Here is a 14,697-nt window from a genome sequence, read left to right as displayed (position 1 = left end):
CACATTCACAGTTGGAGAAACCTGGTTATGCATATACATGGCAGAGTAATCGCTGTTCTTTGACAGAAATCCACAGAGGGAAACCAGGTTTCCCTCATCCCCCACCCTGATTTCAGAAACCAGCTTTTCTGTTTACAAGCCACGTAAGAAATCGGCCTTCCCAAAAAGCCAACTGTAACCTGGTTACTTAAGTCCATGTAAACACACTCAGTGACTCCTCACCACCTCTTGGCCTTTTCTCAGCTAAATAGCTCTTAGTATGTTTATTTTTCTGCAGAGGTTTAGTTTGTGATTGATGAGCACCAGTTGGCTCTGTCACTACAGCTAAGACAGTGATAGAGAGGGCCCTTGATCCTAGTTGTTATCCCATAATACATTAGAAAACAGATACATAACCAACAGTAAGACGTCTGTACAGCCATAAAGAGCATAAAAATTTTGTTTACTGCCAAGTGTTGAATAATTGATATGGTGATAAAACTATTTTCCTACTAGAGTCATTTTGGCAGTTGTGGCTGTTGTAGTGGCAACAGCAGAGTGTTTTGTTATTAATAGTCTGGTAATTGTGAGTGGCAACCTGATTGATTCACTTCATTTCCTGTGAGAGCAATTTACGACACGTAGACTTTATCACAAGTCACACACACTCATGCAAATGTACTTTGTCGCACACGCTCATTTCATGCACTCACACTTTTTCACACACTTTCTCTGTGTTAAAAGTGTCTACATAATTAGCCTAGTTTAACCATGTTAATAGGTTCCTTGGGATCTTTTACGTGCTGAGAATGGGATAAGAGATTGCAATGAGGGAGGGGGTGTTCGGTTTATGTGCTGGTGTGTGGTGTGTATTGTTACATGGAAACACACATAGAACTTTTAATGCCATCCTTGCGTTTTTTTATGCAAAGTTTTTTTTCTTCATGAGCCCTACTCTTGACTTTCTCACATCAGACAGGATATAGGCAACAAATAGGGCCCAATAATGGGAGTGTGTGCTGTGTCAAATGGAGGATAAAATATTGCTGTTGGTTACAGTGCAGAGAGGAATGTTAAATGACAATTTGGCAGCATCAGAAAGTTTAAAGGTATGGATTGTTTGTCTTTTGCTAAAACATGGCATTTTATTTTAATATAGATGATCAATTTCTGATCAAAATGTTTAGTGCGTCTCCCAGACTGGCCATGTTTCTCTACGCTAAAAGATTCCATGTGACCCAGATGCCAAGCAGAGGTTACTCCAGTCTGATTCATCAATGTGTGTGGATGCGCCTGTTCATTTATTTGTTTTGCTGTGCTCTCACCATACCCTTTTTGGAAAGCACCCAAGAACAGAATGTAGTCAGTCAGAGCGTCAGAGGGTTAACAAAGCAGCACACTTCCTCATCAAAAATGGTACTCACATTCTAGGAGCGAGCTCTGTGCCATTCACCCTCCACCCTCACTCCCACTGTTCTTCATCTCCGCCTTTTGGAGCCTCTGCAGGGGTAGCGAAGTGCAGACTCGTTCTGATTGTTCTGACTGTGTCGATCACAGCAAGGGTAGAGCACAGGCTCAGCCACTTGCGGGCATGCATACGTATGCAGCTGACACACAGGGTAGCAAATACATTTACAAAATGTGCAATACTTTTTATCAGTAGATGGAAATGCATTTTGTTGTCACATTTGTTGTGTTTAAAATTAGTGTTTGTTCGTTTGTAATTGTTATAATTCTGTTATATTTAGAAACAGTGCAAATTTGCTAAATGAAACCACATTATTTGCAAATAATTTAAAATCTATTTTGTTAGTAAACAATACTTTAAATGCCATAAATATAATTTATATAATGTTAAACTTTTGTTTAAATATTATTTATAATATTTGTGTCATTTATTTAACTGTTCGATGCTAGGTCGGAATGATGTTTCACCATATGTTGCACACGGACACTTAAGTAGAACATCAAACTTTAAAGTTGAGGTGCCTTATGTGGTGTTTTGTTGTACAAGTTTTCTTTTATTCAACCGGATTCATTCCCTCTTAGATGTGTGCAGACAGAGTTCAGTCTATCAGTGTATCACAGCAACAAGTTTTCATGGTCAACCAAACATCCAGCCATTCCTATGCATTCGTTGAGAGAACTGACAGACATTTTAGGCAATAAAATTACGAGTTCAGTGATAGATGGAATACCAGGATTTTTAAACGTGGAGTTGCGTCAGGTTCTCTTGGTACTGGGCTTGGAGTATTCACTCAACACACACACTGTAGTGTGGAAGACATATTTTACAGACTAAACATTAATTAATCTACTGTATCCATATAGTTTTCTAGAATAATATCAAAATATGTGTTATTTTACAGTTCTAAGCCCCTACAATATCATTAGTATTTGGTAAACCTAGATTACATTAAATCAGACGACTGGATTAGATGAAATCAGAGATCCAGACATGGTAAAGCCTCATGATCAAAGAGCTGTAATACAGGCAAACATTACTGTGATTGACAAGCAGCTGTGTCTGAGTAACCGCGACTGTCATGTGGTCAGAGAGCTGATTGTGTGTTAAGATGCATGGTGATGTTCTGTTTGGTGCTCTGTGTGAGCTCGAGGACAGTGGCCAGTGTGTAATGTTTATAGTAGCAGCTCAAATTCACTCAGTTGGACAATATATATTTTGTATTCATTTGCTATCTCTTTTTTGTTCTCCTTTCATATAATTAACTCTTTCCTGATTGCACAGCAAAATTATTTACCTAATAGGTTTAAAGATGATTACATTTCTATTTCTTATTGAAGTTTGATTATCATTTGAAGGGCTCTTTGCAAACGTGTTTCAGGACAAGAAAGTGATAAAGTTTTAAACCCTATACAAGAATGGTTTTATATAACCATTAAAATCAAATTGTCCTCAAGCAGATCTTAAAATAAAGGGATTTAACAAACTCTATTTCAGGAAACCACAGTTTTGTTTTTTCAGCTTTACTTCATCAGCCATTGCAGCAGGTGACACACAACCCCAGCTAAAATAGTTGCTGCATTGGAGATTCCTACCTATGGAAGTGTGTGTGTGTCTCTGTCTCTCTCTCTCTCTCTCTCTGTGTGTGTGTGTGTGTGTGTGTTGAAAGTGTGGAGATTAGTGTGAACCTACAGAATGTTTGTGTTAGTCAAGCTTCTCATCATTAGGTGTAAAGAAAAAAATAGATTTAAACTTTTCAGATCTTTCTTTATTGTTGTGCTTTAAGATTTTAAGTCCTAAATTGTATGTGACTAAACTAATAATTATCTTGATATCTTTTATGAATTCCTTTTTAACATACTTTAATGTGTTTTAAGGTTTGATATTAATATACAGTGGTCAGATTTCAATGCAAACATGATGCCATTTTATAAATTGTACTAACCAATATTTTTATACTAGAATAGTTAAAATGACTATACACAATATGAAACAACATACTGTACATTTGAAAATATTTCTAGGAATAAAATAGTTGACAAAGTTATACTATATGTAGCTTTAAGTACATGAAAAGTGCTTTTCTTTCTCTTTACAAATTATGTTTCTTTTGTAGTGATGGTTATATTTCGAAGTGTGTCCTCCACCCCCCCCCCCCCCCCCCCCCCCCCTTTTTTTTTTTCTTTTATCAGTCACAGTACTCATCTACCGTCCCCTTCCTCCTTATATAATTTCCTCATTGTGTCTCCCACTGAGTAGCGCAGCAACATAAATATCAAATACTTATAGTTTTGGACAGGTAATCCTTCCACTAGCTGGAACTGGCACTGGGAGTACGATGTGGACTGACGGATGCACGGGCAGCTTATTGGCAAGGACAGCTTGCATGCCAGTATCAACACCATAGCTGATCCCTGGATAATACAGTTGAATACTTACTCTCAGATAGCAGATACATGCGCGCGCGCACACACACTCAGATAGATAGACATGTGCAACTCAGTCCCACTGACTCATCCACATGCTGAAACAGCATTTAACATGACCAGTCATACTATTTATCTCACTTTATTCGGACAGTTCGGCCTTTGCTCTTTTCTCTGAGAACCCTTCCAGCATTACTGTGTGTGAACATCTTTAGGTTTTTGTAGTGTTGCTTCCTTTCCTGTAAACATTTAAAGCCAAGTGCTTTTGAGTCAAAGTTGCTTGGGTGTTTGTGTGCTTTTTGCAAATACCCCCTCACTAAATTACATTTGTTTACATGGATCAGGCGATTTGTAAGCATGTCTAACACCTTGTGAGGGAGACTGACTCAGCTCTCTGTATTTAATGATTTTCCTCCTACGGACCTAATGTTATTAACGACAGGTAGGGATGAAGTTAATGCAATCAAATCCTCACATTAATTATAAGTTCCCTGCTAATTCTTTTAACAATTTAAACTCTTAATCAATATATAAGGAAAAAGGCTTTAACATACAACTTACATAACACCAATGTCTTGCTGACATATTCTTAGTCACCAAATATGGTTGTATATAAATTAGTGTATATGTACAGTATGTTTATTATGAAGGACATCATTAGGTTTGAAATTCTAGTCAGGCCTTTGTTTGTGAAACTTAGTTTTTTATAATATTGAAATGATTATATAATTAATGGCATATTGCTATTTCTATCAGCCCTTATTGTATGTGGGTATAATATACTTTAGTGTAGAGTCCCTCTCAATCTATTGCACTAATAAAGTAACTATAAATACTTAATTTACAATAATCTGATTACATAAATATGTAAAATAAGTTTGTATCCTTTTCAGGAAAAATAACATAATATCACTTGTTTCAATATTACAAGCAAATTTAATTTAACATAAACAAAATTTCCCAAAGAGGCTCATTAAGCATAATGAAACATTAAACATTTTAATGCCTTAGGTTAGGGTGGCCTCCAAAGTTTGCACCATAAAAGCGTCACTTTGACAGCCTTTCAAACAAAAGAGGATGTGTGACGTGTTGCTGGATAAGATGTAGCAGATTGTATTAATGTTGTGACAGCAGGAGACCTTAACCTTCTCTCCTGCTCTCTGCCATGCAAGATGTCTGAATTTATTTTCTTCAAAATCATTATAGTAGTATAGTAGTCAAAGTGGCATATAGTCCTTAGACCTACATGCTTTACAAGAAGCTAAACGACAGAATGTCTGCTGTACACATTTTCTCTGCCCCTTCTAGAGAAACAGACCAGAACTTATTCTTACATACAAAAACCAGCTGCTTTACTGTTGTGCACTCCTTTATTTAAGAACTCACAATCATCTATCCACATAAAAAATATTAGTGAAAGAAAAGCTAAGTGTATACTGGCCTGTTAGTCTTTGTGTAATGATGCTATGTGTTTTTGTGCATGCTGCATCTGTGCCCCACTTCTCAACGATCCTTCATGCTCTCTTCTATCCTGAAGGCAATCTGTTCTCTCCCACCTCCATCAGTCATGCTATCGAGGCTGGAGCTGCTACTCTGTTGTCTGCATAGTGCATCCAGTACCTGTTTGTCACACAAGCTGTGTGGGAAAATTACATGGTTCTTTCACTGGCGCGTAGGAGCTTGTATGGACTCTCTGCAGATAACTATTGGAGCGTATTAAAGAATAATTCCATTGGTGTTTAGAAAAGGAGATGAGTTGATAGAGGCATATCATTCTTACCTACCTTCTTTTATCTTTTTAAGATACAACAGGATAAAACTCTCTTATCTGAAAACAAAAATCCTTGTACTGTGTCCAATCAGCTGTGAGTTAATCCTATTCCCTTGAAATTTGACAGAGCTCACAACAGTTTGAATCTTAGGACTACGTAATTCAACTTGTACTTTCTAGTTGGAAAATGACCAACTAAGGAAAACAAAGGAAAAAAGGATTTGTCTTGGAAAGGATGGACTCCTCTTTCTTAGCACAATTCACAGTAAAGGGGAAATAGTGCCAGTCAGTGCTAATAATTTTGAGTGAATGAAGCAAGGTTAGGTCAGCAGTGGTTAATGTCCGTCACACATCAGTTTTTTCTCTCTGGTCATTAGAATGCCAGCAGGTACAAACATAACTCTCATACCACCAGTGTGTTGAGTAGCACCTCAGTCTGCAGATGCATCCTTGAAAAGATCAGCGGCTTTAGGCTTGTCCCTTCACCACAGCACCACAGTGGAATGTGTTCCGCATGTTGATTTGGCATGAGTTTTTACTCTGGACTCCCTTCCTGCCACAACCCTCCCATTTAGTTGGGGTTCAGGACTGGCACCAAGGTCGCCCTTGATGGCTGTGCAGGGCCACACCTGGGGTGGGATTCGATTTCGAGGCCTTCTGCATCCCAAAGATGCTCTACCCACAGATTCACCAGGCCCCCTGGATTAAAGTCCTAAAAACTTATTGGATTTGATTGCGTAAGAGCAAACCTTTAACATGATATATAGTCCATAAGATTGTGTCGTTATGATATTACAGACTGTGTCGAGTTCTTACTGAAGCCGGAAGTCTCTGGCCAAAACCTATTGTAAAATAAACACCTCTTAGATAAAGTTTGCCCTGCATGGCCATGTGTGTGTGTTGTGGCTGTGGCTGAGCCTGGGTTTGTCCATGTCTAAGAATATCTACTGTTGTATGGAACCTCTCCCAGTGTCTGCGGTTACTCTCACTGTGCAGTTTCCCAGTTGAGTTTGTGGTGAATATGGGTCTGTTTTGCTGCATTGGCTAACTTTAGCACACTTGAGGCAGGCGGATGTTTGGTTAGTGGTGCAATAAAGCTGGACTGATCTGTTTGTTTGTAGTTGACAAAGGGCCACTATAGACGTAGTTTTTCTATTCAATGCAGTGATTGTGTGCCTTTTGTGAAATGTAAGATCTGCTGTTTGGCATCTCATTCCAGAGTTGATTTAGTGCATGACACAAGAGCAGAAACAGGATTTTCATGGAAATTTAAAAATAGCACCTCATTTGTGAGGTTCTGGCCACAAAGCAATGAGGAAAAACTGAAATTTAAATGCCTTCAACAGCAGTAAATTAGCAATAATTATATCAGTACAAAAATGCATCTGAAAGTCATTTATATAGTTCAATAAAATACTTTTTTTGTTCAATAACGTATGATGTTGGCAAGCGGCATATATACAAATTAGCCACTTTATTAGGCACCTGTTCAACTGCTCATTAACACAATTTTCTAATCAGCCAATTACATGGCAGCAACTCAGTGTATTTAAGCATGTAGACATTGTCAAGACAATCTATTGACCAGTGTTCAATTCAATTAATTTCAGGTGTTTTATGTAACTTTGACCATGGCATGGTTGCTGGTGCCAGACAGGCTGGTCTGAGTATTTCAGAAACTGCTGATCTCCTTGGATCTTCACGCACATCCATCTCTGGGGTTTACAGAGGATGGTCTGACAAAGAGAGAATATCCAGTGAGCAGCAGTTCTCTGGGTGAAAATGCTGTATTAATGCCAGAGATCAGAGGAAAATGTTGCCCGATCTGATGAGTCCTGATTCTGCTGCAACATTGAGATGCAAGGGTCAGAATTAAAACAACATGGATTGATCCATCCGGCCATGTATTTACCGTTCCGCTACTGGTGGTGGTGTAATGGTGTGGGGGATATTTTCTTTCCACAGCCTACCAGAGTTTTATTGCTGACCATGTCCATTCCGTTATGACCACAGTGTAACCATCCTCTGTTGGCCACTTTCAGCAGGATGATGCACCATCACAAAGCTTTACTCCAAAATACACAAACTGTTTCTTTGAACATGACAGTGGTTGTTCTCAAATGGTCTCCACAGTCCCCAGATCTTGATCCAACTAAACATCTTAGTGATGCGGTGGATTGGGAGGTTGGCATCATGGATGTGCAGCCAACAAATCTGCAACTGCTGGACCAAAATCTCTGAGAATTTTTTCCAGCACCTTGTTGAATCTGTACCATGAATTAAGGCAGTTATAAAGGCAAAAGGGCTTTTAGCTCAATAGGTGTACCTAATAAAGCTGTATGTCGTCCCACCTTTTGATAGACTTGCTGTTGTATTACTTTAATCTTGTCTTTACAGCTTTCAACAGCCTTAGACTAACATTTAAATATTTGGATGTCTCAGTGTTTCCACTGTACTTTGGAGAACAAGAGACAGAAAGAGAAGAAAAAGCAGAAGATTACCTTCTCTGATTTGCGTTGCAAGTACACAAAATTGCAACTTACATGATAGTGCAGATACATACATGTGCACTCATAGAGTATAAGCTATTGACCATACCAGCCCGTGCAAGCAAGTGTAAAAAAATGTATTTGTATACATGCAACCACATAAACAAGCAGTATAAGTTCACAAACTACCATATTAGTTCTACCAAAGAACAACAAAGAGGGAAACATCTTTCACGCAATTTGAGACCATCCAACACAGATTAATAACTTCTCCCTGGGGACTGCATGTTGGAGAAGCAAAGAAATGAAGGATGAAAAGAGTGATTCTTATCTTATCTCATATTATGCTTGGAACATAAGATGTTAAAAATTTCCAGCAGTGGTAGGGTAGATGATGAAGCTGCAAATCGCACCTGGAACACACAGATCTGGGGCACAGAGGACATAGTATCTCCTTGCTGATACAGTGTGTTACCCTTTAATTATTATCAATTATTGCAGCGCAATACAACCGACGATACATGTCTAAACAGATGTGTTAAATACAGTTTAAATCCCGCCTGCATGCCCGCTAAATAAAGCTCTAAAAATGGTGGTGTATTTGATAAATCCTTCAAACCAACTTTTGCATGGAGGCAAAATACTTTGACAAACAAATAAACCATGCATTTGCATGTATATAGGTGTTAGGTGCAAAAGTTGCAATGCTAATACTAATCATAAAAATATAATTAACATAGATTTCTTTTACATTTTACATTGATTTATCGAGGGGAATGCAAAAGTTAAGTCTAAGGTTAAGTTTGCATTCTAACATACAATATTAGTATAAAAGGGGTGCACACATAACCCTAAACCCAGCATAATTATAATGCATATTCAGCTAATACAAATGTTCTCATCAGACGTCAAATCTTCAGACTTGTGTATAAATAAAATCTGGGGAAATAATGGAAATTCTATTGATGCAAAGGTTTGCATCCAACTTGATAATTTAATAAACAATTAACTTGAATACATTTCCAAAAAAAGATCCATTGTACTAGCTGCATGTAGCCAACAAATCTGCATGTACCTCATTAGTGCTCATAAAAAAGGGCTTTGTTCTGATCTTTTTGTCTCAAATAAGAGGATGTACACAACTGTAAATGTAATTTTATAGGTGGAAAGATAAAATACTTAACCTAGAAAAAAATGTATTCAGCAATTTGTTTATATAGTTAATAACTTCAGTTCAGATGACCAAATTTTTATATGACAGGCTGTGTTAAGTCAGTGGTGGAAAACTATACTTAAGTACATTATTGTTTGTTTATTAGTACTTTTACTTAAGTAAAAATAAAAGTACCCGCTGAAATTTATACTTAAGTAAAAGTAGGTAAGTAAATCAAAGTGTTAAAAGTAAAAGTACTTGACTATATTTTATCTCTGTCCTTTTCTGTGGACCAGTGGTGCTTCATGTTGGGGGTGACATTACCTAAGTATTGTTAATAGACATAAATGATGGGTTAAAGCTGATTACCGATGTCGAGTGAGAAGAAGAGGTAGGCAACACCAAGCTCAGGAAGCCAAAGAGTAAAATTTCTGCATACCAGCTCACTTTGAGTATTAGTAGTATGTCAGATAAGACCATGGAAGGAGGAACTGACACTGTACCTGTCTCTGTAGTGATTCGTTTTCATTAAAAGAAATGGAAAAAAGTGGTTAATTATGAATCGTGTAAAGTTGCGTGATTGTAGTACAACTTTGATTAGAAATGTAATGGAGTAAAAGGTAGAGAAATTTGCTCTTAGATGTAGTGGAGTAAAAGATAAAGTAGCCATAATTAAATTTACCTAAATAAAGTACAGATATGTGTAAAATCTACTTAAGTACAGTAGCAAAGTACTTGTACTTCATTATTTACTCACACAATAAAGTTCATCTGGTCCAAACATATTTAAAACTGATCCCTAATAATCATACCTCTTTTCTGACAGTGAATTTTAAAGTTGATGGGCTGGTTTGTTTTTTGAATAATCTGTCCTCACTTTACTAAATCACCCTTCAGTCCTACCTACCTCTCATTTTTGCTCAAAATCCTTTTTCTTTTTTCTTTTATAACAATATGTGTCCAATGTAAACGTCTTCCTGCACAGGCCTACCCATATACACACACATATACACACAAAAACTACTGTAAATACTTAACTGAGATGATCAGTGCAGAGCTGTATAAATTTACCCAGATGGAACTATCTATCTATCTGTTTGTGTGTTTGCACAGAAGGAAGCACACAAACACACACTGTGAACCAATGACCTCCATGTGCACTGCCAAAGAACTGCTTCAAACTAAGATTAGAGAAAACTCATCAATTTATGTGCCACTGCTTTTTATTTACTCACAGGCTCAGACTTGTGGTGGTGGGGACCACAAACAATCAGTTTTAGCTTTCAACTCTCGTGCCAGCCAGATTGTGTTTGAAGCTTCTGTTTCTATAAGCACAGAACAGATTCCTGTATTATTATATTCATAAGAGAACCGCAGCCTTGACTTTACTTAATCAACACTGATGCACCAAAAACCTCAGGCTAATTCTGTAGTTGCAGTAATAATAATAATACAGTGGTGAAGACAGCAATGATGCTTTGATGATGCCAATTATGCACTGGCTTTTATGATCCCTTCCAACTCATTTTCTCTCTCTCTCTCTCTCTCTCTCTCTCTCTCTCGCTCTCTCTCTCTCTCTCTCGCTCTCTCTCTCTCGCGCTCTCTCTTTCTCTACCACTGTTCTGTGTGTCCCTTCCTGTCTCACTGCATCACTCACCTGATATAATGAAGTGCCCTGAGCTCTAATTGATTGTCAGGAGAGGTTTGATCCTCACCTGTCTGATATATGTCAGACAGACAAACCACAGTCATGCGGCTTCAGTCCTCAGTGTCAGGACTGCTTACAGTGGATAAGGAAAGTATTCACAACTTTTTCCACGTTTTGTTATGTTACAGCCGTATTCCAAAATGGATCAAATTCATTATTTTCCTCAAAATTCTACAAACAATACCCCATAATGACAGTGTGAAAGAAGTTTGTTTGAAATCTTTGAAAATGTATTAAAATAAAAAACGAAAACAAATCACAGGTACATAAATATGCACAGACTTTACTACAAGCTTGTGACACCCATTTATGGCCAGTTTCTCCCATTCATCTTTGCAGTACCTCTTTTGCATTAATCTTTCCCTCGATCCTGACTAGTTTCCCAAATCCTGCTGCTGCCAAAACATCCCCACAGTATGACGCTACCACCACCATGCTTTCCTGTAGGGATGGTATTGGCCAGGTCACTGTGCTCATTGGGACCTTCAATGCTGCAGAATCTTTTCTGTGCCCTTCCCCCGAGCTGTGGCTCAATACAATCCTGTCTCCGAGGTCTACAGACAATTCCTTGGACTTCATGGCTTGGTTTGTGCTCTGATATGTACTGTTAACTGTGGGACCTTATATAGATAGGTGTATGCTTTTCCAAACAAAGTCTAATAAACTGAATTTTCAGTGTCATGGCAATTTCTGTAAATACTTATGTACATGTTTTTTTTTTTAATACATTTGCAAAGATTTCAAACAAACTTCTTTTACGTTGCCATTATGGGGTATTGCTTGTAGAATTTCGGAATAAGAGTGTAACATAACAAAATGTGGAAAAAGTTAAGAGCTGGGAACACTTTGCGGATGCGCTGTTATAGTGAGGATCTCTGAGTATTGGCAGTTTGGGATCAAAGTGTTAAACGAGGAGCCTTTTGCTCTTACTACTTTTCTGCCCTTCTCCACTGATCCAGTGCATGCTGGATATGTTATGTGTGTGCTGGCTGTGATGCTTCATGGCTTGAATGGATTTCATTTTTTGACGATTGTGTTTGTTTATATTGCTGAGGTCAGTTCATGTCCTCTGGGCAGCAGAGGGTGTATTTAGTAAAGTCTAAATGCTTGTGTTTATTTTTGAATGTTTGCTGAATTGCGTACTCCCTGTTTACACAATCTGAGGGCAACCTATGTTTGCACTAGTACACATGAATGCATGCGCGCAGTGTCTGCGTGTGCTTGTGTTTTTTTGTTTTTTTTAATGTGGTCATGTGATGTGTATGGGAATTTCTGTCCTCCTCTTTTGCACTTGTCAATACCCCCTTAATCAGTGTGATTTAGGAGCTGCTAACATCCCTGCAGTGTTTGCACTGTCCCATCTGGAGATCACGTTCTTCCTGCACAAGGAAGTTCAGATGCCCCCATGCCAACTGTGACTACAGAGGATGGGTGGGGGTGTTCTTGGAGCTGGGATGGTGGTTAGAGCTGGTTTGAGCTGGGGAAAGTGCTCTAGTATTTCAGGATCAGTGAACACCAGACACCAGATCATAAATAGAGTTTTTATTGCCGAGCTGCTATGCTGGGTGAGCCGGGTCTTTCAACAAGATCACAGCAGTGATTGATAGTTCCCATGTGCCAAGAAAGGAGGGTGAGCAGTGTAGGCAGAGGGGCACATCAGACAGCAGAAACAGCAGAAATGCCAAGGCAGGCGAGTCTCCTGACTTCCCTCTCCTCCCCCAGGGTTCCCCTCTGACATTCTCCTGTCCTGTTCAGCCTAGATCTGTGTGTGCAGACACAGCATGGGATCTTGTCTCACACAGGGTTGTCCAGTAGCTGGAAGAATCTTTAAAATCTCTGCAGACCATTCAGCATAAACAAATTCACATATGCACAGGTGAAAGCAGTAAAACCCTTTTTGGTCCTGGTGAGCCTCCGTCCACAGCCACTGACCATATAAGTAGCCTGTTCAGTTCACTGAAAAGTCAGCTGCATGACATCAAGAGTCAATTGCCTTTTTCTAATAGACTCCTGTCTTTTTCAAACCAAGAGGAAAACAGAGGAAAAAAGATACAAAATTGTCGCAGATAAAGTTGGTTACTTTATTTGTGACTGACTCTTCTGACTGGGATAGAAAATAGTGTATGACACCAGCGCTCATGGTAAAATGCAGATTGCGAAAATACTTTATCAGGGCCTTATTAACTCTTATCTTATTTAAAAAAAAAAATCATATTTGCACTTGATTGGAAATAGTATGAATGCGTTCTACGTACTTTAGATCTAAGATGGCTCACATTGAAAATGCAGACAATGTAGCTGCACGTATCCAGAAGGGTTAAACTTTTAAAACAAATTGCAAGAGAAAAAAGCACTCTTAACTCGAAGGTTTAATGTTCTAGTTTTTTTTCTTTTACAATGGAAAGAAGATGCTTTGTCATGTTTTTTTCCCTATATGCAGTAAACTAAACTGTATCACAAAAGGTTTAGTATTGTATTATGAGGGGTGGAGATGTAAAATTCACTGCATGTTATGTTCTGTAGGTCTTTGCTGAGGGTTTTGTTTTTACAACCATGCTAATTTGGGGCAGCTAGCTGAGTAGTTTGGCAGTAGTGTGAGGAGGTTGCATGGTTAAGGACCACTGAGATTTTTTTCATTCAGTGCCAGAGAGCAGCATTGCTCAAAGCTTTTGAGAAAACATCTGATGGAGCCTCTTGAGTGCTCCAAGATTGGCAACATGAATAGCAGCTTTCATGGAGGCTGCTTGGCCTAATGTGTTTTTGAGCACTCTGCGTGTGTGTCTGCGTGTGTGTGTGTGTGTGTGTGTGTGTGTGTGTGAGAGAGAGAGAGAGAGAGAGAGAGAGAGAGAGAGAGAGAGAGAGAGAGAGAGAGAGAGAGAGAGAGAGAGAGAGAGAGAGAGAGAGAGAGTTTTTTCATGCATGTAGGTATGTATGCATCATAGACTCAACTTTACTTTGGTTTCTGTGTACGTGTTTTTCTCTGAGCGGTTTGGGTGTTTTTGTAAATAACTCGAGGCTGAGGCAATAAGCCAGCAGCAGAAATACACAGCTGTGTGTATTTCAGGGACTTTTTCCAATGGTGACGTCTCAATCCTTCATAGAAGTACTGTAGACCTACCCTTTTGCTTATTTATAGAGACAGTCGCTGCATATGAAACAAACAGCTCTTCTCTCTGACTGTCTACCCCGGGAAGGCTTTTTCTCTGGCCACAGAGCTCTCCCTAAGAAAACCGAGGTGTTCAAGCAGCAGCGTTTTTGACAGAGATGTCACTTCTCTTGTTTGTTTCCCCCTGTCCTGCTTTTCTGTTCACCCAGCATAGCCAGCTGTCAGTTTGTATGAGTCTGCAGCTACTTGTACAAGCACAATAGATAGGAGATGTGTTAATATGTCTATGATTTATACAGTTTAGCCATTCTGATTAGAACTTTAATGTGAGTGAAAATCAAGAGAGCTGTTTCAGAGTTCTTGAATCTCAGGTGTTTGTTTGCTGTTTGTTATCTGCTTGGCTGAGGTCCTCCACTGAGGCAGCACAACTACTGCTGCAGCATTTTGGCTTGCAGGGATGCACAAGCAGCAAGCACGCATGAAGTCATCACAAGTGAAACCGATTGACATAGGGGTATCACTGGTCCTCACCGAGCCACACTGCAGCACTCTGTCTCCCCCAAGTGGTGCTTCATTACCCCAGGACCACCACCACTTGGT

The 14,697-nt window shown here is 38.9% G+C and overlaps 1 protein-coding gene across 4 annotated transcripts in view; it reads left to right on the top strand.

Annotated features, from left to right (window-relative positions):
• Window positions 1-14,697, top strand: part of znf385c (zinc finger protein 385C) — a 121,223-nt gene that overhangs the window by 25,734 nt on the left and 80,792 nt on the right. The window lies entirely within an intron of this gene.

Source organism: Channa argus, chromosome 15 (genome assembly GCF_033026475.1).
Source record: "Channa argus isolate prfri chromosome 15, Channa argus male v1.0, whole genome shotgun sequence".
Lineage (NCBI taxonomy): Eukaryota > Metazoa > Chordata > Actinopteri > Anabantiformes > Channidae > Channa > Channa argus.
Note: the sequence above shows the minus strand (reverse complement) of the source record. Positions and strands in the feature narration are given on the sequence as shown.